The sequence below is a fragment of the Somniosus microcephalus genome, chromosome 23 (assembly GCF_052327205.1).
Source record: "Somniosus microcephalus isolate GS21.2 chromosome 23, FLI_Smic_1.0, whole genome shotgun sequence".
Taxonomy (NCBI): domain Eukaryota; kingdom Metazoa; phylum Chordata; class Chondrichthyes; order Squaliformes; family Somniosidae; genus Somniosus; species Somniosus microcephalus.
In genome coordinates this window covers 2,606,781-2,631,497 of record NC_141009.1, presented here as the reverse complement: position 1 = coordinate 2,631,497, position 24,717 = coordinate 2,606,781, and positions in this window count along the sequence as shown.

The following is a 24,717-nucleotide window of genomic DNA, read 5'->3' as shown; positions in this document are numbered from 1 at the left end:
GGTATTGGTGAGGCCGCACCTGGAATACTGCGTACAGTTTTGGTGTCCATACTTAAGAAAGGACATACTTGCTCTCGAGTCAGTACAAAGAAGGTTCACTCGGTTAATCCCGGGGATGAGGGGATGGACATATGAGGAGAGGTTGAGTAGATTGGAACTCGACTCATTGGAGTTCAGAAGAATGAGAGGCGATCTTATTGAAACATATAAGATTGTGAAGGGGTTGGATCGGGTGGATGCGGGGAGGATGTTTCCAATGATGGGTGAAACTAGAACTAGGGGGCATAGTCTTAGAATAAAGGGCTGCTCTTTCAAAACTGAGATGAGGAGAAACTTTTTCACTCAGAGGGTGGTAGGTTTGTGGAATATGCTGCCCCAGAAAGCTGTAGAAGCTGCATCATTAAATAAATTTAAAACAGAAATAGACAGTTTCCTAGAAGTAAAGGGAATTAAGGGTTACGGGGAGCGGGCAGGAATTTGGACATGAGTCCAGGTTCGGATCGGTCATGGCCCTGTGGGTAGCGGAGCGGGCCCAGGGGCCGTGTAGCCTGATCCTGCTCCTATTTCGTGTGTCTAATTCTGTTAGATTCAGGAGATGGTTCTGTCATAGTGGATTGGCGGAGCAGGCTCGAGGGGCCGATTGGCCTACTCCTGCTCCTATTGCTTATGTTCTTATGTTCTTATGATCCGCTACAGGATCCCGCAACATTCACCCAGAGGCCGCTCCCATTTTTACTGATTCACTTCATATCTCTTTGCCACATGGATTCTTCCCTTCCCCACACACTGTTTCCCCGTCAGTCTCCTCTTCCACAGACACTGACTCTCACTGGGGTACGGGTTCCACAGACACTGACTCTCACTGGGGTACGGGTTCCACAGACACTGATTCTCACTGGGGTACGGGTTCCACAGACACTGACTCTCACTGGGGTACGGGTTCCACAGACACTGACTCTCACTGGGGTACGGGTTCCACAGACATTGACTCTCACTGGGGTACGGGTTCCACAGTCACTGACTCTCACTGGGGTACCGGTTCCACAGACACTGACTCTCACTGGGGTACGGGTTCCACAGACACTGACTCTCACTGGGGTACGGGTTCCACAGACACTGACTCTCACTGGGGTACGGGTTCCACAGACACTGACTCTCACTGGGGTACGGGTTCCACAGACACTGACTCTCACTGGGGTACGGGTTCCACAGACACTGACTCTCACTGGGGTACGGGTTCCACAGACACTGACTCTCACTGGGGTACGGGTTCCACAGACACTGACTCTCACTGGGGTATGGGTTCCACAGTCACTGACTCTCACTGGGGTACCGGTTCCACAGACACTGACTCTCACTGGGGTACGGGTTCCAAAGACACTGACTCTCACTGGGGTACGGGTTCCACAGACACTGACTCTCACTGGGGTACGGGTTCCACAGACACTGACTCTCACTGGGGTACGGGTTCCACAGACACTGACTCTCACTGGGGTACGGGTTCCACAGACACTGACTCTCACTGGGGTACGGGTTCCACAGACACTGACTCTCACTGGGGTACGGGTTCCACAGACACTGACTCTCACTGGGGTACGGGTTCCACACACACTGACTCTCACTGGGGTACGGGTTCCACAGACACTGACTCTCACTGGGGTACGGGTTCCACAGAAACTGACTCTCACTGGGGTACGGGTTCCACAGTCACTGACTCTCACTGGGGTACGGGTTCCACAGACACTGACTCTCACTGGGGTACGGGTTCCACAGACACTGACTCTCACTGGGGTACGGGTTCCACAGACACTGACTCTCACTGGGGTACGGGTTCCACAGTCACTGACTCTCACTGGGGTACGGGTTCCACAGACACTGACTCTCACTGGGGTACGGGTTCCACAGACACTGACTCTCACTGGGGTACGGGTTCCACAGACACTGACTCTCACTGGGGTACGGGTTCCACAGACACTGACTCTCACTGGGGTACGGGTTCCACAGACACTGACTCTCACTGGGGTACGGGTTCCACAGACACTGACTCTCACTGGGGTACGGGTTCCACAGACACTGACTCTCACTGGGGTACGGGTTCCACAGACACTGACTCTCACTGGGGTACGGGTTCCACAGACACTGACTCTCACTGGGTTACGGATTCCACAGACACTGACTCTCACTGGGGTACGGGTTCCACAGACACTGGCTCTCACTGGGGTACGGGTTCCACAGACACTGACTCTCACTGGGGTACGGGTTCCACAGTCACGGACTCTCACTGGGGTACAGGTTCCACAGACAGTGACTCTCACTGGGGTACGGGTTCCACAGACACTGACTCTCACTGGGGTACGGGTTCCACAGACACTGACTCTCACTGGGGTACGGGTTCCACAGACACTGACTCTCACTGGGGTACGGGTTCCACAGACACTGACTCTCACTGGGGTACGGGTCCCACAGACACTGACTCTCACTGGGGTACGGGTTCCACAGACACTGACTCTCACTGGGGTACGGGTTCCACAGACACTGACTCTCACTGGGGTACGGGTTCAACAGACACTGACTCTAAGTGGGGTACGGGTTCCACAGACACTGACTCTCACTGGGGTACGGGTTCCGCAGACACTGACTCTCACTGGGGTACGGGTTCCACAGACACTGACTCTCACTGGGGCACGGGTTCCACAGACACTGACTCTCACTGGGGTACAGGTTCCACAGACACTGACTCTCACTGGGGTACGGGTTCCACAGACACTGACTCTCACTGGGGTACGGGTTCCACAGTCACTGACTCTCACTGGGGTACGGGTTCCACAGACACTGACTCTCACTGGGGTACGGGTTCCACAGACACTGACTCTCACTGGGGTACGGGTTCCACAGACACTGACTCTCACTGGGGTACGGGTTCCACACACTGACTCTCACTGGGGTACGGGTTCCACACACTGACTCTCACTGGGGTACAGGTTCCACAGACACTGACTCTCACTGGGGTACGGGTTCCACAGACATTGACTCTCACTGGGGTACGGGTTCCACAGACACTGACTCTCACTGGGGTATGGGTTCCACACACACTGACTCTCACTGGGGTACGGGTTCCACAGACACTGACTCTCACTGGGGTACGGGTTCCACAGACACTGACTCTCACTGGGGTACGGGTTCCACAGACACTGACTCTCACTAGGGTACAGGTTCCACAGACACTGACTCTCACTGGGGTACGGGCCCCACACACACTGACTCTCACTGGGGTACGGGTTCCACAGACACTGACTCTCACTGTGGTACGCGTTCCACAGACACTGACTCTCACTGGGGTCCGGGTTCCACAGACACTGACTCTCACTGGGGTCGGGGTTCCACAGACACTGACTCTCACTGAGGTACGGGTTCCACAGACACTGACTCTCACTGGGGTACGGGTTCCACAGACACTGACTCTCACTGGGGTACGGGTTCCACAGACACTGACTCTCACTGAGGTACGGGTTCCACAGACACTGACTCTCACTGGGGTACGGGTTCCACAGACACTGCCTCTCACTGGGGTACGGGTTCCACAGACACTGACTCTCACTGGTGTACGGGTTCCACACACACTGACTCTCACTGCGTACGGGTTCCACAGACACTGACTCTCACTGGGGCACGGGTTCCACAGACTCTGACTCTCACTGGGGTACAGGTTCCACAGACACTGACTCTCACTGGGGTACGGGTTCCACAGACACTGACTCTCACTGGGGTACGGGTTCCACAGTCACTGACTCTCACTGGGGTACGGGTTCCACAGACACTGACTCTCACTGGGGTACGGGTTCCACAGACACTGACTCTCACTGGGGTACGGGTTCCACAGACACTGACTCTCACTGGGGTACGGGTTCCACACACTGACTCTCACTGGGGTCCGGGTTCCACACACTGACTCTCACTGGGGTACAGGTTCCACAGACACTGACTCTCACTGGGGTACGGGTTCCACAGACACTGACTCTCACTGGGGTACGGGTTCCACAGACACTGACTCTCACTGGGGTATGGGTTCCACACACACTGACTCTCACTGGGGTACGGGTTCCACAGACACTGACTCTCACTGGGGTACGGGTTCCACACACACTGACTCTCACTGGGGTACCGGTTCCACAGACACTGACTCTCACTGGGATACGGGTTCCACAGACACTGACTCTCACTGGGGTACGGGTCCCACACACACTGACTCTCACTGGGGTACGGGTTCCACAGACACTGACTCTCACTGTGGTACGGGTTCCACAGACACTGACTCTCACTGGTGTCCGGGTTCCACAGACACTGACTCTCACTGGGGTCGGGGTTCCACAGACACTGACTCTCACTGAGGTACGGGTTCCACAGACACTGACTCTCACTGGGGTACGGGTTCCACAGACACTGACTCTCACTGGGGTACGGGTTCCACAGACACTGACTCTCACTGAGGTACGGGTTCCACAGACACTGACTCTCACTGGGGTACGGGTTCCACAGAGACTGCCTCTCACTGGGGTACGGGTTCCACAGACACTGACTCTCACTGGGGTACGGGTTCCACACACACTGACTCTCACTGGGGTACGGGTTCCACACACACTGACTCTCACTGGGGTACGGGTTCCACACACACTGACTCTCACTGGGGTACGGGTTCCACAGACGCTGACTCTCACTGGGGTACGGGTTCCACACACACTGACTCTCACTGGGGTCCGGGTTCCACAGACACTGACTCTCACTGGGGTACGGGTTCCACACACACTGACTCTCACTGGGGTACGGGTTCCACAGACGCTGACTCTCACTGGGGTACGGGTTCCACACAAACTGACTCTCACTGGGGTCCGGGTTCCACAGACACTGACTCTCACTGGGGTACGGGTTCCACAGACACTGACTCTCACTGGGGTACGGGTTCCACAGACACTGACTCTCACTGGGGTACAGGTTCCACAGACACTGACTCTCACTGGGGTACGGGTTCCACAGACACTGACTCTCACTGGGGTACGGGTTCCACAGTCACTGACTCTCACTGGGGTACGGGTTCCACAGACACTGACTCTCACTGGGGTACGGGTTCCACAGACACTGACTCTCACTGGGGTACGGGTTCCACAGACACTGACTCTCACTGGGGTACGGGTTCCACACACTGACTCTCACTGGGGTACGGGTTCCACACACTGACTCTCACTGGGGTACAGGTTCCACAGACACTGACTCTCACTGGGGTACGGGTTCCACAGACACTGACTCTCACTGGGGTACGGGTTCCACAGACACTGACTCTCACTGGGGTATGGGTTCCACACACACTGACTCTCACTGGGGTACGGGTTCCACAGACACTGACTCTCACTGGGGTACGGGTTCCACACACACTGACTCTCACTGGGGTACCGGTTCCACAGACACTGACTCTCACTGGGATACGGGTTCCACAGACACTGACTCTAACTGGGGTACGGGTCCCACACACACTGACTCTCACTGGGGTACGGGTTCCACAGACACTGACTCTCACTGTGGTACGGGTTCCACAGACACTGACTCTCACTGGGGTCCGGGTTCCACAGACACTGACTGTCACTGGGGTCGGGGTTCCACAGACACTGACTCTCACTGAGGTACGGGTTCCACAGACACTGACTCTCACTGGGGTACGGGTTCCACAGACACTGACTCTCACTGGGGTACGGGTTCCACAGACACTGACTCTCACTGAGGTACGGGTTCCACAGACACTGACTCTCACTGGGGTACGGGTTCCACAGACACTGCCTCTCACTGGGGTACGGGTTCCACAGACACTGACTCTCACTGGGGTACGGGTTCCACACACACTGACTGTCACTGGGGTACGGGTTCCACACACACTGACTCTCACTGGTGTACGGGTTCCACACACACTGACTCTCACTGGGGTACGGGTTCCACACACACTGACTCTCACTGGGGTCCGGGTTCCACAGACACTGACTCTCACTGGGGTACGGGTTCCACAGACACTGACTCTCACTGGGGTACGGGTTCCACAGACACTGACTCTCACTGGGGTCCGGGTTCCACAGACACTGACTCTCACTGAGGTACGGGTTCCACAGACACTGACTCTCACTGGGGTACGGGTTCCACAGACACTGACTCTCACTGGGGTCCGGGTTCCACACACACTGACTCTCACTGGGGTCCGGGTTCCACAGACACTGACTCTCACTGGGGTACGGGTTCCACAGACACTGACTCTCACTGGGGTACGGGTTCCACAGACACTGACTCTCACTGGGGTCCGGGTTCCACAGACACTGACTCTGACTGGGGTCCGGGTTCCACAGACACTGACTCTCACTGAGGTACGGGTTCCACAGACACTGACTCTCACTGGGGTACGGGTTCCACAGACACTGACTCTCACTGGGGTACGGGTTCCACAGACACTGACTCTCACTGAGGTACGGGTTCCACACACACTGACTCTCACTGGGGTACGGGGTCCACAGACACTGACTCTCACTGGGGTCCGGGTTCCACAGACACTGACTCTCACTGGGGTCCGGGTTCCACAGACACTGACTCTCGCTGGGGTACGGGTTCCACACACACTGACTCTCACTGGGGTACGGGTTCCACAGACACTGACTCTCACTGGGGTACGGGTTCCACAGACACTGACTCTCACTGGGGTAAGGGATCCACAGACACTGACTCTCACTGGGGTACGGGTTCCACAGACGCTGACTCTCACTAGGGTACGGGTTCCACAGACACTGACTCTCACTGGGGTACGGGTTCCACACACACTGACTCTCACTGGGGTACGGGTTCCACAGACACTGACTCTCACTGGGATACGGGTTCCACAGACACTGACTCTCACTGGGGTACGGGTTCCACAGACACTGACTCTCACTGGGGTACAGGTTCCACAGACACTGACTCTCACTGGGGTACGGGTTCCACACACACTGACTCTCACTGGGGTACAGGTTCCACAGACACTGACTCTCACTGGGGTACGGGTTCCACAGACACTGACTCTCACTGGGGTACGGGTTCCACAGACACTGACTCTCACTGGGGTACGGGTTCCACAGACACTGACTCTCACTGGCGTACGGGTTCCACAGACACTGACTCTCACTGGGGTCCGGGTTCCACAGACACTGACTCTCACTGGGGTCCGGGTTCCACAGACACTGACTCTCACTGAGGTACGGGTTCCACAGACACTGACTCTCACTGGGGTACGGGTTGCACAGACACTGACTCTCACTGGGGTACGGGTTCCACAGACACTGACTCTCACTGAGGTACGGGTTCCACAGACACTGACTCTCACTGGGGTACGGGTTCCACAGACACTGACTCTCACTGGGGTACTGGTTCCACAGACATTGACTCTCACTGGGGTAAGGGTTCCACAGACACTGACTCTCACTGGGGTACGGGTTCCACAGACGCTGACTCTCACTGGGGTACGGGTTCCACAGACACTGACTCTCACTGGGGTACAGGTTCCACAGACACTGACACTCACTGGAGTACGGGTTCCATAGACACTGACTCTCACTGAGGTACGGGTTCCACAGACACTGACTCTCACTGGGGTACGGGTTCCACAGACACTGACTCTCACTGGGGTACGGGTTCCACACACACTGACTCTCACTGGGGTACGGGTTCCACAGACACTGACTCTCACTGGGGTACGGGTTCCACAGACACCGACTCTCACTGGGGTACGGGTTCCACAGACACTGATTCTCACTGGGGTACGGGTTCCACAGACACTGACTCTCACTGGGGTATGGGTTCCACAGACACTGACTCTCACTGGGGTACGGGTTCCACAGACACTGACTCTCACTGGGGTACGGGTTCCACAGTCACTGACTCTCACTGGGGTCCGGGTTCCACAGACACTGACTCTCACTGGGGTACGGGTTCCACAGACGCTGACTCTCACTGGGGTCCGGGTTCCACAGACACTGACTCTCACTGAGGTACGGGTTCCACAGACACTGACTCTCACTGGGGTAAGGGTTCCACAGACACTGACTCTCACAGGGGTACGGGTTCCACAGACGCTGACTCTCACTGGGGTACGGGTTCCACAGACACTGACTCTCACTGGGGTACGGGTTCCACAGACACTGACTCTCACTGGGGTACGGGTTCCACAGACACTGACTCTCACTGGGGCACGGGTTCCACAGACTCTGACTCTCACTGGGGTACGGGTTCCACAGACACTGACTCTCACTGGGGTACGGGTTCCACACACACTGACTCTCACTGGGGTACGGGTTCCACAGACACTGACTCTCACTGGGGTATGGGTTCCACAGACACTGACTCTCACTGGGGTACGGGTTCCACAGACACTGACTCTCACTGGGGTACGGGTTCCACAGACACTGACTCTCACTGGGGTACGGGTTCCACAGACACTGACTCTCACTGGGGTACGGGTTCCACAGACACTGACTCTCACTGGGGTACGGGTTCCACAGACACTGACTCTCACTGGGGTACGGGCTCCACAGACACTGACTCTCACTGGGGTACGGGTTCCACAGACACTGACTCTCACTGGGGTACGGGTTCCACAGACACTGACTCTCACTGGGGTACGGGTTCCACAGACACTGACTCTCACTAGGGTACAGGTTCCACAGACACTGACTCTCACTGGGGTACGGGTTCCACAGACACTGACACTCACTGGGGTATGGGTTCCACACACACTGACTCTCACTGGGGCACGGGTTCCACAGACGCTGACTCTCACTGGGGTACGGGTTCCACAGACACTGACTCTCACTGGGGTACGGGTTCCACACACACTGACTCTCACTGGGGTACGGGTTCCACAGACACTGACACTCACTGGGGTAAGGGTTCCACAGACACTGACTCTCACTGGGGTACGGGTTCCACAGACGCTGACTCTCACTGGGGTACGGGTTCCACAGACACTGACTCTCACTGGGGTACGGGTTCCACACACACTGACTCTCACTGGGGTACGGGTTCCACAGACACTGACTCTCACTAGGATACGGGTTCCACAGACACTGACTCTCACTGGGGTACGGGTTCCACAGACACTGACTCTCACTAGGGTACGGGTTCCATAGACACTGACTCTCACTGGGGTACGGGTTCCACAGACACTGGCTCTCACTGGTGTACGGGTTCCACAGACACTGACTCTCACTGGGGTACGGGTTCCACACACACTGACTCTCACTGGGGTACGGGTTCCACAGACACTGACTCTCACTGGGGTACGGGTTCCACAGACACTGACTCTCACTGGGGTACGGGTTCCACACACACTGACTCTCACTGGGGTACGGGTTCCACACACACTGACTCTCACTGGGGAATGGGTTCCACAGACACTGACTCTCACTGGGGTACGGGTTCCACACACACTGACTCTCACTGGGGTATGGGTTCCACAGACACTGACTCTCACTGGGGTACGGGTTCCACACACACTGACTCTCACTGGGGTACGGGTTCCACAGACAATGACTCTCACTGGGGTACGGGTTCCACAGACACTGACTCTCACTGGGGTACGGGTTCCACAGACACTGACTCTCACTGGGGTACGGGTTCCACACACACTGACTCTCACTGGGGTACGGTTTCCACAGACACTGACTCTCACTGGGGTACGAGTTCCACAGACACTGACTCTCACTGAGGTACGGGTTCCACAGACACTGACTCTCACTGGGGTACGGGTTCCACAGACACTGACTCTCACTGGGGTACGGGTTCCACAGACACTGACTCTCACTGGGGTACGGGTTCCACAGACACTGACTCTCACTGGGGTACGGGTTCCACAGACACTGACTCTCACTGGGGTACGGGTTCCACAGACACTGACTCTCACTGGGGTACGGGTTCCACAGTCACTGACTCTCACTGGGGTACGGGTTCCACAGACACTGACTCTCACTGGGGTACGGGTTCCACAGACACTGACTCTCACTGGGGTACGGGTTCCACAGACACTGACTCTCACTGGGGTACGGGTTCCACAGACACTGACTCTCACTGGGGTACGGGTTCCACAGACACTGACTCACACTGGGGTACGGGTTCCACAGACACTGACTCTCACTGGGGTCCGGGTTCCACAGAAACTGACTCTCACTGGGGTACGGGTTCCACAGTCACTGACTCTCACTGGGGTACGGGTTCCACAGACACTGACTCTCACTGGGGTACGGGTTCCACAGACACTGACTCTCACTGGGGTACGGGTTCCACAGACACTGACTCTCACTGGGGTACGGGTTCCACAGACACTGACTCTCACTGGGGTACGGGTTCCACAGACACTGACTCTCACTGGGGTACGGGTTCCACAGACACTGACTCTCACTGGGGTACGGGTTCCACAGACACTGACTCTCACTGGGGTACGGGTTCCACAGACACTGACTCTCACTGGGGTACGGGTTCCACAGACACTGACTCTCACTGGGGTACGGGTTCCACAGACACTGACTCTCACTGGGGTACGGGTTCCACAGACACTGACTCTCACTGGGGTACGGGTTCCACAGACACTGACTCTCACTGGGGTACGGGTTCCACAGACACTGACTCTCACTGGGGTACGGGTTCCACAGACACTGACTCTCACTGGGGTACGGGTTCCACAGACACTGACTCTCACTGGGGTACGGGTTCCACAGTCACGGACTCTCACTGGGGTACGGGTTCCACAGACACTGACTCTTACTGGGGTACGGGTTCCACAGACACTGACTCTCACTGGGGTACGGGCTCCACAGACACTGACTCTCACTGGGGTACGGGTTCCACAGACACTGACTCTCACTGGGGTACGGGTTCCACAGACACTGACTCTCACTGGGGTACGGGTTCCACAGACACTGACTCTCACTGGGGTACGGGTTCCACAGACACTGACTCTCACTGGGGTACGGGTTCCACAGACACTGACTCTCACTGGGGTACGGGTTCCACAGACACTGACTCTCACTGGGGTACGGGTTCCACAGACACTGACTCTCACTGGGGTACGGGTTCCACAGACACTGACTCTCACTGGGGTACGGGTTCCACAGACACTGACTCTCACTGGGGTACGGGTTCCACAGACACTGACTCTCAGTGGGGTCCGGGTTCCACAGACACTGACTCTCACTGGGGTACGGGTTCCGCAGACACTGACTCTCACTGGGGTACGGGTTCCACAGAAACTGACTCTCACTGGGGCACGGGTTCCACAGTCACTGACTCTCACTGGGGTACGGGTTCCACAGACACTGACTCTCACTGGGGTACGGTTTCCACAGACACTGACTCTCACTGGGGTACGGGTTCCACAGAAACTGACTCTCACTGGGGTACGGGTTCCACAGTCACTGACTCTCACTGGGGTACGGGTTCCACAGACACTGACTCTCACTGGGGTACGGGTTCCACAGACACTGACTCTCACTGGGGTACGGGTTCCACAGACACTGACTCTCACTGGGGTACGGGTTCCACAGACACTGACTCTCACTGGGGTACGGGTTCCACAGACACTGACTCTCACTGGGGTACGGGTTCCACAGACACTGACTCTCACTGGGGTACGGGTTCCACAGACACTGACTCTCACTAGGGTACAGGTTCCACAGACACTGACTCTCACTGGGGTACGGGTCCCACACACACTGACTCTCACTGGGGTACGGGTTCCACAGACACTGACTCTCACTGTGGTACGGTTTCCACAGACACTGACTCTCACTGGGGTCCGGGTTCCACAGACACTGACTCTCACTGGGGTCGGGGTTCCACAGACACTGACTCTCACTGAGGTACGGGTTCCACAGACACTGACACTCACTGGGGTACGGGTTCCACAGACACTGACTCTCACTGGGGTACGGGTTCCACAGACACTGACTCTCACTGAGGTACGGGTTCCACAGACACTGACTCTCACTGGGGTACGGGTTCCACAGACACTGCCTCTCACTGGGGTACGGGTTCCACAGACACTGACTCTCACTGGGGTACGGGTTCCACACACACTGACTCTCACTGGGGTACGGGTTCCACAGACACTGACTCTCACTGGGGCACGGGTTCCACAGACTCTGACTCTCACTGGGGTACAGGTTCCACAGACACTGACTCTCACTGGGGTACGGGTTCCACAGACACTGACTCTCACTGGGGTATGGGTTCCACAGTCACTGACTCTCACTGGGGTACGGTTTCCACAGACACTGACTCTCACTGGGGTACGGGTTCCACAGACACTGACTCTCACTGGGGTACTGGTTCCACAGACACTGACTCTCACTGGGGTACGGGTTCCACACACTGACTCTCACTGGGGTACGGGTTCCACACACTGACTCTCACTGGGGTACAGGTTCCACAGACACTGACTCTCACTGGGGTACGGGTTCCACAGACACTGACTCTCACTGGGGTACGGGTTCCACAGACACTGACTCTCACTGGGGTATGGGTTCCACACACACTGACTCTCACTGGGGTACCGGCTCCACAGACACTGACTCTCACTGGGATACGGGTTCCACAGACACTGACTCTCACTGGGGTACGGGTCCCACACACACTGACTCTCACTGGGGTACGGGTTCCACAGACACTGACTCTCACTGTGGTACGGGTTCCACAGACACTGACTCTCACTGGGGTCCGGGTTCCACAGACACTGACTCTCACTGGGGTCGGGGTTCCACAGACACTGACTCTCACTGAGGTACGGGTTCCACAGACACTGACTCTCACTGGGGTACGGGTTCCACAGACACTGACTCTCACTGGGGTACGGGTTCCACAGACACTGACTCTCACTGAGGTACGGGTTCCACAGACACTGACTCTCACTGGGGTACGGGTTCCACAGACACTGCCTCTCACTGGGGTACGGGTTCCACAGACACTGACTCTCACTGGGGTACGGGTTCCACACACACTGACTCTCACTGGGGTACGGGTTCCACACACACTGACTCTCACTGGGGTACGGGTTCCACACACACTGACTCTCACTGGGGTACGGGTTCCACAGACGCTGACTCTCACTGGGGTACGGGTTCCACACACACTGACTCTCACTGGGGTCCGGGTTCCACAGACACTGACTCTCACTGGGGTACGGGTTCCACAGAAACTGACTCTCACTGGGGTACGGGTTCCACAGACACTGACTCTCACTGGGGTCCGGGTTCCACAGACACTGACTCTCACTGGGGTCCGGGTTCCACAGACACTGACTCTCACTGAGGTACGGGTTCCACAGACACTGACTCTCACTGGGGTACGGGTTCCACAGACACTGACTCTCACTGGGGTACGGGTTCCACAGACACTGACTCTCACTGAGGTACGGGTTCCACAGACACTGACTCTCACTGGAGTACGGGTTCCACACACACTGACTCTCACTGGGGTACGGGTTCCACACACACTGACTCTCACTGGGGAATGGGTTCCACAGACACTGGCTCTCACTGGGGTACGGGTTCCACACACACTGACTCTCACTGGGGTATGCGTTCCACAGACACTGACTCTCACTGGGGTACGGGTTCCACACACACTGACTCTCACTGGGGTACGGGTTCCACAGACAATGACTCTCACTGGGGTACGGGTTCCACAGACACTGACTCTCACTGGGGTACGGGTTCCACAGACACTGACTCACTGGGGTACGGGTTCCACACACACTGATGCTCACTGGTGTACGGTTTCCACAGACACTGACTCTCACTGGGGTACGAGTTCCATAGACACTGACTCTCACTGGGGTACGGGTTCCACAGACACTGACTCTCACTGGGGTACGGGTTCCACAGACACTGACTCTCACTGGGGTACGGGTTCCACAGACACTGACTCTCACTGGGGTACGGGTTCCACAGACACTGACTCTCACTGGGGTACGGGTTCCACAGACACTGACTCTCACTGGGGTACGGGTTCCACAGACACTGACTCTCATTGGGGTACGGGTTCCACAGTCACTGACTCTCACTGGGGTACGGGTTCCACAGACACTGACTCTCACTGGGGTACGGGTTCCACAGACACTGACTCTCACTGGGGTACGGGTTCCACAGACACTGACTCTCACTGGGGTACGGGTTCCACAGACACTGACTCTCACTGGGGTACGGGTTCCACAGACACTGACTCTCACTGGGGTACGGGTTCCACAGACACTGACTCTCACTGGGGTACGGGTTCCACAGACACTGACTCTCACTGGGGTACGGGTTCCACAGACACTTACTCTCACTGGGGTACGGGTTCCACAGAAACTGACTCTCACTGGGGTACGGGTTCCACAGTCACTGACTCTCACTGGGGTACGTGTTCCACAGACACTGACTCTCACTGGGGTACGGGTTCCACAGACACTGACTCTCACTGGGGTCCGGGTTCCACAGACACTGACTCTCTCTGGGGTACGGGTTCCACAGTCACTGACTCTCACTGGGGTACGGGTTCCACAGACACTGACTCTCACTGGGGTACGGGTTCCACAGACACTGACTCTCACTGGGGTACGGCTTCCACAGACACTGACTCTCACTGGGGTACGGGTTCCACAGACACTGACTCTCACTGGGGTACGGGTTCCACAGACACTGACTCTCACTGGGGTATGGGTTCCACAGACACTGACTCTCACTGGGGTACGGGTTCCACAGACACTGACTCGCACTGGGGTACGGGTTCCACAGACACTGACTCTCACTGGGGTACGGGTTCCACAGACACTGACTCTCACTGGGGTACGGGTTCCACAGACACTGACTCTCACTGGGGTACGGGTTCCACAGACACTGACTCTCACTGGGGTACGGGTTCCACAGACACTGACTCTCACTGGGGTACGGGTTCCACAGACACTGACTCTCACTGGGGTACGGGTTCCACAGACACTGACTCTCACTGGGGTACGGGTTCCACAGACACTGACTCTCAGTGGGGTACGGGTTCCACAGACACTGACTCTCACTGGGGTACGGGTCCCGCAGACACTGACTCTCACTGGGGTACGGGTTCCACAGACACTGACTCTCACTGGGGCACGGGTTCCACAGACACTGACTCTCACTGGGGTACAGGTTCCACAGACACTGACTCTCACTGGGGTACGGGTTCCACAGACACTGACTCTCACTGGGGTACGGGTTCCACAGTCACTGACTCTCACTGGGGTACGGGTTCCACAGACACTGACTCTCACTGGGGTACGGGTTCCACAGACACTGACTCTCACTGGGGTACGGTTTCCACAGACACTGACTCTCACTGGGGTACGGGTTCCACACACTGACTCTCACTGGGGTACGGGTTCCACACACTGACTCTCACTGGGGTACAGGTTCCACAGACACTGACTCTCACTGGGGTACGGGTTCCACAGACATTGACTCTCACTGGGGTACGGGTTCCACAGACACTGACTCTCACTGGGGTATGGGTTCCACACACACTGACTCTCACTGGGGTACGGGTTCCACAGACACTGACTCTCACTGGGGTACGGGTTCCACAGACACTGACTCTCACTGGGGTACGGGTTCCACAGACACTGACTCTCACTAGGGTACAGGTTCCACAGACACTGACTCTCACTGGGGTACGGGTCCCACACACACTGACTCTCACTGGGGTACGGGTTCCACAGACACTGACTCTCACTATGGTACGGGTTCCACAGACACTGACTCTCACTGGGGTCCGGGTTCCACAGACACTGACTCTCACTGGGGTCGGGGTTCCACAGACACTGACTCTCACTGAGGTACGGGTTCCACAGACACTGACTCTCACTGGGGTACGGGTTCCACAGACACTGACTCTCAATGGGGTACGGGTTCCACAGACACTGACTCTCACTGAGGTACGGGTTCCACAGACACTGACTCTCACTGGGGTACGGGTTCCACAGACACTGCCTCTCACTGGGGTACGGGTTCCACAGACACTGACTCTCACTGGGGTACGGGTTCCACACACACTGACTCTCACTGGGGTACGGGTTCCACAGACACTGACTCTCACTGGGGCACGGGTTCCACAGACTCTGACTCTCACTGGGGTACGGGTTCCACAGACACTGACTCTCACTGGGGTACGGGTTCCACAGACACTGACTCTCACTGGGGTACGGGTTCCACAGTCACTGACTCTCACTGGGGTACGGGTTCCACAGACACTGACTCTCACTGGGGTACGGGTTCCACAGACACTGACTCTCACTGGGGTACGGGTTCCACAGACACTGACTCTCACTGGGGTACGGGTTCCACACAGTGACTCTCACTGGGGTACGGGTTCCACACACTGACTCTCACTGGGGTACAGGTTCCACAGACACTGACTCTCACTGGGGTACGGGTTCCACAGACACTGACTCTCACTGGGGTACGGGTTCCACAGACACTGACTCTCACTGGGGTATGGGTTCCACACACACTGACTCTCCCTGGGGTACGGGTTCCACAGACACTGACTCTCACTGGGGTACAGGTTCCACACACACTGACTCTCACTGGGGTACCGGTTCCACAGACACTGACTCTCACTGGGATACGGGTTCCACAGACACTGACTCTCACTGGGGTACGGGTCCCACACACACTGACTCTCACTGGGGTACGGGTTCCACAGACACTGACTCTCACTGTGGTACGGGTTCCACAGACACTGACTCTCACTGGGGTCCGGGTTCCACAGACACTGACTCTCACTGGGGTCGGGGTTCCACAGACACTGACTCTCACTGAGGTACGGGTTTCACAGACACTGACTCTCACTGGGGTACGGGTTCCACAGACAATGACTCTCACTGGGGTACGGGTTCCACAGACACTGACTCTCACTGAGGTACGGGTTCCACAGACACTGACTCTCACTGGGGTACGTGTTCCACAGACACTGCCTCTCACTGGGGTACGGGTTCCACAGACACTGACTCTCACTGGGGTACGGGTTCCACACACACTGTCTCTCACTGGGGTACGGGTTCCACACACACTGACTCTCACTGGGGTACGGGTTCCACACACACTGACTCTCACTGGGGTACGGTTTCCACAGACGCTGACTCTCACTGGGGTACGGGTTCCACACACACTGACTCTCACTGGGGTCCGGGTTCCACAGACACTGACTCTCACTGGGGTACGGGTTCCACAGACACTGACTCTCACTGGGGTACGGGTTCCACAGACACTGACTCTCACTGGGGTACGGGTTCCACAGTCACTGACTCTCACTGGGGTACGGGTTCCACAGACACTGACTCTCACTGGGGTACGGGTTCCACAGACACTGACTCTCACTGGGGTACGGTTTCCACAGACACTGACTCTCACTGGGGTACGGGTTCCACACACTGACTCTCACTGGGGTACAGGTTCCACACACTGACTCTCACTGGGGTACAGGTTCCACAGACACTGACTCTCACTGGGGTACGGGTTCCACAGACATTGACTCTCACTGGGGTACGGGTTCCACAGACACTGACTCTCACTGGGGTATGGGTTCCACACACACTGACTCTCACTGGGGTACGGGTTCCACAGACACTGACTCTCACTGGGGTACGGGTTCCACAGACACTGACTCTCACTGGGGTACGGGTTCCACAGACACTGACTCTCACTAGGGTACAGGTCCCACAGACACTGACTCTCACTGGGGTACGGGTCCCACACACACTGACTCTCACTGGGGTACGGGTTCCACAGACACTGACTCCCACTGTGGTACGGGTTCCACAGACACTGACTCTCACTGGGGTCCGGGTTCCACAGACACTGACTCTCACTGGGGTCGGGGTTCCACAGACACTGACTCTCACTGAGGTACGGGTTCCACAGACACTGACTCTCACTGGGGTACGGGTTCCACAGACACTGACTCTCACTGGGGTACGGGTTCCACAGACACTGACTCTCACTGAGGTACGGGTTCCACAGACACTGACTCTCACTGGGGTACGGGTTCCACAGACACTGCCTCTCACTGGGGTACGGGTTCCACAGACACTGACTCTCACTGGGGTACGGGTTCCACACACACTGACTCTCACTGGGGTACGGGTTCCACAGACACTGACTCTCACTGGGGCACGGGTTCCACAGACTCTGACTCTCACTGGGGTACGGGTTCCACAGACACTGACTCTCACTGGGGTACGGGTTCCACAGACACTGACTCTCACTGGGGTACGGGTTCCACAGTCACTGACTCTCACTGGGGTACGGGTTCCACAGACACTGACTCTCACTGGGGTACGGGTTCCACAGACACTGACTCTCACTGGGGTACGGGTTCCACAGACACTGACTCTCACTGGGGTACGGGTTCCACAGACACTGACTCTCACTGAGGTACGGGTTCCACAGACACTGACTCTCACTGGGGTACGTGTTTCACAGACACTGACTCTCACTGGGGTCCGGGTTCCACACACACTGACTCTCACTGGGGTCCGGGTTCCACAGACACTGACTCTCACTGGGGTACGGGTTCCACAGACACTGACTCTCACTGGGGTACGGGTTCCACACACACTGACTCTCACTGGGGTACGGGTTCCACAGACGCTGACTCTCACTGGGGTACGGGTTCCACACACACTGACTCTCACTGGGGTCCGGGTTCCACAGACACTGACTCTCACTGGGGTACGGGTCCAAACAGAAACTGACTCTCACTGGGGTACGGGTTCCACAGACACTGACTCTCACTGGGGTCCGGGTTCCACAGACACTGACTCTCACTGGGGTCCGGGTTCCACAGACACTGACTCTCACTGAGGTACGGGTTCCACAGACACTGACTCTCACTGGGGTACGGGTTCCACAGACACTGACTCTCACTGGGGTACGGGTTCCACAGACACTGACTCTCACTGAGGTACGGGTTCCACAGACACTGACTCTCACTGGGGTACGGGTTCCACACACACTGACTCTCACTGGGGTACGGGTTCCACACACACTGACTCTCACTGGGGAATGGGTTCCACAGACACTGGCTCTCACTGGGGTACGGGTTCCACACACACTGACTCTCACTGGGGTATGCGTTCCACAGACACTGACTCTCACTGGGGTACGGGTTCCACACACACTGACTCTCACTGGGGTACGGGTTCCACAGACAATGACTCTCACTGGGGTACGGGTTCCACAGACACTGACTCTCACTGGGGTACGAGTTCCATAGACACTGACTCACTGGGGTACGGGTTCCACACACACTGATTCTCACTGGGGTACGGTTTCCACAGACACTGACTATCACTGGGGTACGAGTTCCATAGACACTGACTCTCACTGGGGTACGGGTTCCACAGACACTGACTCTCACTGGGGTACGGGTTCCACAGACACTGACTCTCACTGGGGTACGGGTTCCACAGACACTGACTCTCACTGGGGTACGGGTTCCACAGACACTGACTCTCACTGGGGTACGGGTTCCACAGACACTGACTCTCACTGGGGTACGGGTTCCACAGACACTGACTCTCATTGGGGTACGGGTTCCACAGTCACTGACTCTCACTGGGGTACGGGTTCCACAGACACTGACTCTCACTGGGGTACGGGTTCCACAGACACTTACTCTCACTGGGGTACGGGTTCCACAGACACTGACTCTCACTGGGGTACGGGTTCCACAGACACTGACTCTCACTGGGGTACGGGTTCCACAGACACTGACTCTCACTGGGGTACGGGTTCCACAGACACTGACTCTCACTGGGGTACGGGTTCCACAGACACTGACTCTCACTGGGGTACGGGTTCCACAGACACTTACTCTCACTGGGGTACGGGTTCCACAGAAACTGACTCTCACTGGGGTACGGGTTCCACAGTCACTGACTCTCACTGGGGTACGTGTTCCACAGACACTGACTCTCACTGGGGTACGGGTTCCACAGACACTGACTCTCACTGGGGTCCGGGTTCCACAGACACTGACTCTCACTGGGGTACGGGTTCCACAGTCACTGACTCTCACTGGGGTACGGGTTCCACAGACACTGACTCTCACTGGGGTACGGGTTCCACAGACACTGACTCTCACTGGGGTCGGGGTTCCCCAGACACTGACTCTCACTGAGGTACGGGTTCCACAGACACTGACTCTCACTGGGGTACGGGTTCCACAGACACTGACTCTCACTGGGGTACGGGTTCCACAGACACTGACTCTCACTGAGGTACGCGTTCCAAAGACACTGACTCTCACTGGGGTACGGGTTCCACAGACACTGCCTCTCACTGGGGTACGGGTTCCACAGACACTGACTCTCACTGGGGTACGGGTTCCACACACACTGACTCTCACTGGGGTACGGGTTCCACAGACACTGACTCTCACTGGGGCACGGGTTCCACAGACTCTGACTCTCACTGGGGTACAGGTTCCACAGACACTGACTCTCACTGGGGTACGGGTTCCACAGACACTGACTCTCACTGGGGTACGGGTTCCACAGTCACTGACTCTCACTGGGGTACGGGTTCCACAGACACTGACTCTCACTGGGGTACGGGTTCCACAGACACTGACTCTCACTGGGGTACGGGTTCCACAGACACTGACTCTCACTGGGGTACGGGTTCCACACAGTGACTCTCACTGGGGTACGGGTTCCACACACTGACTCTCACTGGGGTACGGGTTCCACAGACACTGACTCTCACTGGGGTACGGGTTCCACAGACACTGACTCTCACTGGGGTATGGGTTCCACACACACTGACTCTCACTGGGGTACGGGTTCCACAGACACTGACTCTCACTGGGGTACGGGTTCCACACACACTGACTCTCACTGGGGTACCGGTTCCACAGACACTGACTCTCACTGGGATACGGGTTCCACAGACACTGACTCTCACTGGGGTACGGGTCCCACACACACTGACTCTCACTGGGGTACGGGTTCCACAGACACTGACTCTCACTGTGGTACGGGTTCCACAGACACTGACTCTCACTGGGGTCCGGGTTCCACAGACACTGACTCTCACTGGGGTCGGGGTTCCACAGACACTGACTCTCACTGAGGTACGGGTTCCACAGACACTGACTCACACTGGGGTACGGGTTCCACAGACACTGACTCTCACTGGGGTACGGCTTCCACAGACACTGACTCTCACTGAGGTACGGGTTCCACAGACACTGACTCTCACTGGGGTACGGGTTCCACAGACACTGCCTCTCACTGGGGTACGGGTTCCACAGACACTGACACTCACTGGGGTACGGGTTCCACACACACTGACTCTCACTGGGGTACGGGTTCCACACACACTGACTCTCACTGGGGTACGGGTTCCACACACACTGACTCTCACTGGGGTACGGGTTCCACAGACGCTGACTCTCACTGGGGTACGGGTTCCACACACACTGACTCTCACTGGGGTCCGGGTTCCACAGACACTGACTCTCACTGGGGTACGGGTTCCACAGACACTGACTCTCACTGGGGTACGGGTTCCACAGACACTGACTCTCACTGGGGTCCGGGTTCCACAGACACTGACTCTCACTGGGGTCCGGGTTCCACAGACACTGACTCTCACTGAGGTACGGGTTCCACAGACACTGACTCTCACTGGGGTACGGGTTCCACAGACACTGACTCTCACTGGGGTACGGGTCCCACACACACTGACTCTCACTGGGGTACGGGTTCCACAGACACTGACTCTCACTGTGGTACGGGTTCCACAGACACTGACTCTCACTGGGGTCCTGTTTCCACAGACACTGACTCTCACTGGGGTCGGGGTTCCACAGACACTGACTCTCACTGAGGTACGGGTTCCACAGACACTGACTCTCACTGGGGTACGGGTTCCACAGACACTGACTCTCACTGGGGTACGGGTTCCACAGACACTGACTCTCACTGAGGTACGCGTTCCACAGACACTGACTCTCACTGGGGTACGGGTTCCACAGACACTGCCTCTCACTGGGGTACGGGTTCCACAGACACTGACTCTCACTGGGGTACGGGTTCCACACACACTGACTCTCACTGGGGTACGGGTTCCACAGACACTGACTCTCACTGGGGCACGGGTTCCACAGACTCTGACTCTCACTGGGGTACAGGTTCCACAGACACTGACTCTCACTGGGGTACGGGTTCCACAGACACTGACTCTCACTGGGGTACGGGTTCCACAGTCACTGACTCTCACTGGGGTACGGGTTCCACAGACACTGACTCTCACTGGGGTACGCGTTCCACAGACACTGACTCTCACTGGGGTACGGGTTCCACAGACACTGACTCTCACTGGGGTACGGGTTCCACACAGTGACTCTCACTGGGGTACGGGTTCCACACACTGACTCTCACTGGGGTACAGGTTCCACAGACACTGACTCTCACTGGGGTACGGGTTCCACAGACACTGACTCTCACTGGGGTACGGGTTCCACAGACACTGACTCTCACTGGGGTATGGGTTCCACACACACTGACTCTCACTGGGGTACGGGTTCCACAGACACTGACTCTCACTGGGGTACGGGTTCCACACACACTGACTCTCACTGGGGTACCGGTTCCACAGACACTGACTCTCACTGGGATACGGGTTCCACAGACACTGACTCTCACTGGGGTACGGGTCCCACACACACTGACTCTCACTGGGGTACGGGTTCCACAGACACTGACTCTCACTGTGGTACGGGTTCCACAGACACTGACTCTCACTGGGGTCCGGGTTCCACAGACACTGACTCTCACTGGGGTCGGGGTTCCACAGACACTGACTCTCACTGAGGTACGGGTTCCACAGACACTGACTCTCACTGGGGTACGGGTTCCACAGACACTGACTCTCACTGGGGTACGGCTTCCACAGACACTGACTCTCACTGAGGTACGGGTTCCACAGACACTGACTCTCACTGGGGTACGGGTTCCACAGACACTGCCTCTCACTGGGGTACGGGTTCCACAGACACTGACACTCACTGGGGTACGGGTTCCACACACACTGACTCTCACTGGGGTACGGGTTCCACACACACTGACTCTCACTGGGGTACGGGTTCCACACACACTGACTCTCACTGGGGTACGGGTTCCACAGACGCTGACTCTCACTGGGGTACGGGTTCCACACACACTGACTCTCACTGGGGTCCGGGTTCCACAGACACTGACTCTCACTGGGGTACGGGTTCCACAGACACTGACTCTCACTGGGGTACGGGTTCCACAGACACTGACTCTCACTGGGGTCCGGGTTCCACAGACACTGACTCTCACTGGGGTCCGGGTTCCACAGACACTGACTCTCACTGAGGTACGGGTTCCACAGACACTGACTCTCACTGGGGTACGGGTTCCACAGACACTGACTCTCACTGGGGTACGGGTTCCACAGACACTGACTCTCACTGAGGTACGGGTTCCACAGACACTGACTCTCACTGGGGTACGTGTTTCACAGACATTGACTCTCACTGGGGTACGGGTTCCACAGACACTGACTCTCACTGGGGTACGGGTTCCACAGACACTGACTCTCACTGGGGCACGGGTTCCACAGACACTGACTCTCACTGGGGTACAGGTTCCACAGACACTGACTCTCACTGGGGTACGGGTTCCACAGACACTGACTCTCACTGGGGTACGGGTTCCACAGTCACTGACTCTCACTGGGGTACGGGTTCCACAGACACTGACTCTCACTGGGGTACGGGTTCCACAGACACTGACTCTCACTGGGGTACGGGTTCCACAGACACTGACTCTCACTGGGGTACGGGTTCCACACACTGACTCTCACTGGGGTACGGGTTCCACACACTGACTCTCACTGGGGTACAGGTTCCACAGACACTGACTCTCACTGGGGTACGGGTTCCACAGACATTGACTCTCACTGGTGTACGGGTTCCACAGACACTGACTCTCACTGGGGTATGGGTTCCACACACACTGACTCTCACTGGGGTACGGGTTCCACAGACACTGACTCTCACTGGGGTACGGGTTCCACAGACACTGACTCTCACTGGGGTACGGGTTCCACAGACACTGACTCTCACTAGGGTACAGGTTCCACAGACACTGACTCTCACTGGGGTACGGGTCCCACACACACTGACTCTCACTGGGGTACGGGTTCCACAGACACTGACTCTCACTGTGGTACGGGTTCCACAGACACTGACTCTCACTGGGGTCCGGTTTCCACAGACACTGACTCTCACTGGGGTCGGGGTTCCACAGACACTGACTCTCACTGAGGTACGGGTTCCACAGACACTGACTCTCACTGGGGTACGGGTTCCACAGACACTGACTCTCACTGGGGTACGGGTCCCACACACACTGACTCTCACTGGGGTACGGGTTCCACAGACACTGACTCTCACTGTGGTACGGGTTCCACAGACACTGACTCTCACTGGGGTCCGGGTTCCACAGACACTGACTCTCACTGGGGTCGGGGTTCCACAGACACTGACTCTCACTGAGGTACGGGTTCCACAGACACTGACTCTCACTGGGGTACGGGTTCCACAGACACTGACTCTCACTGGGGT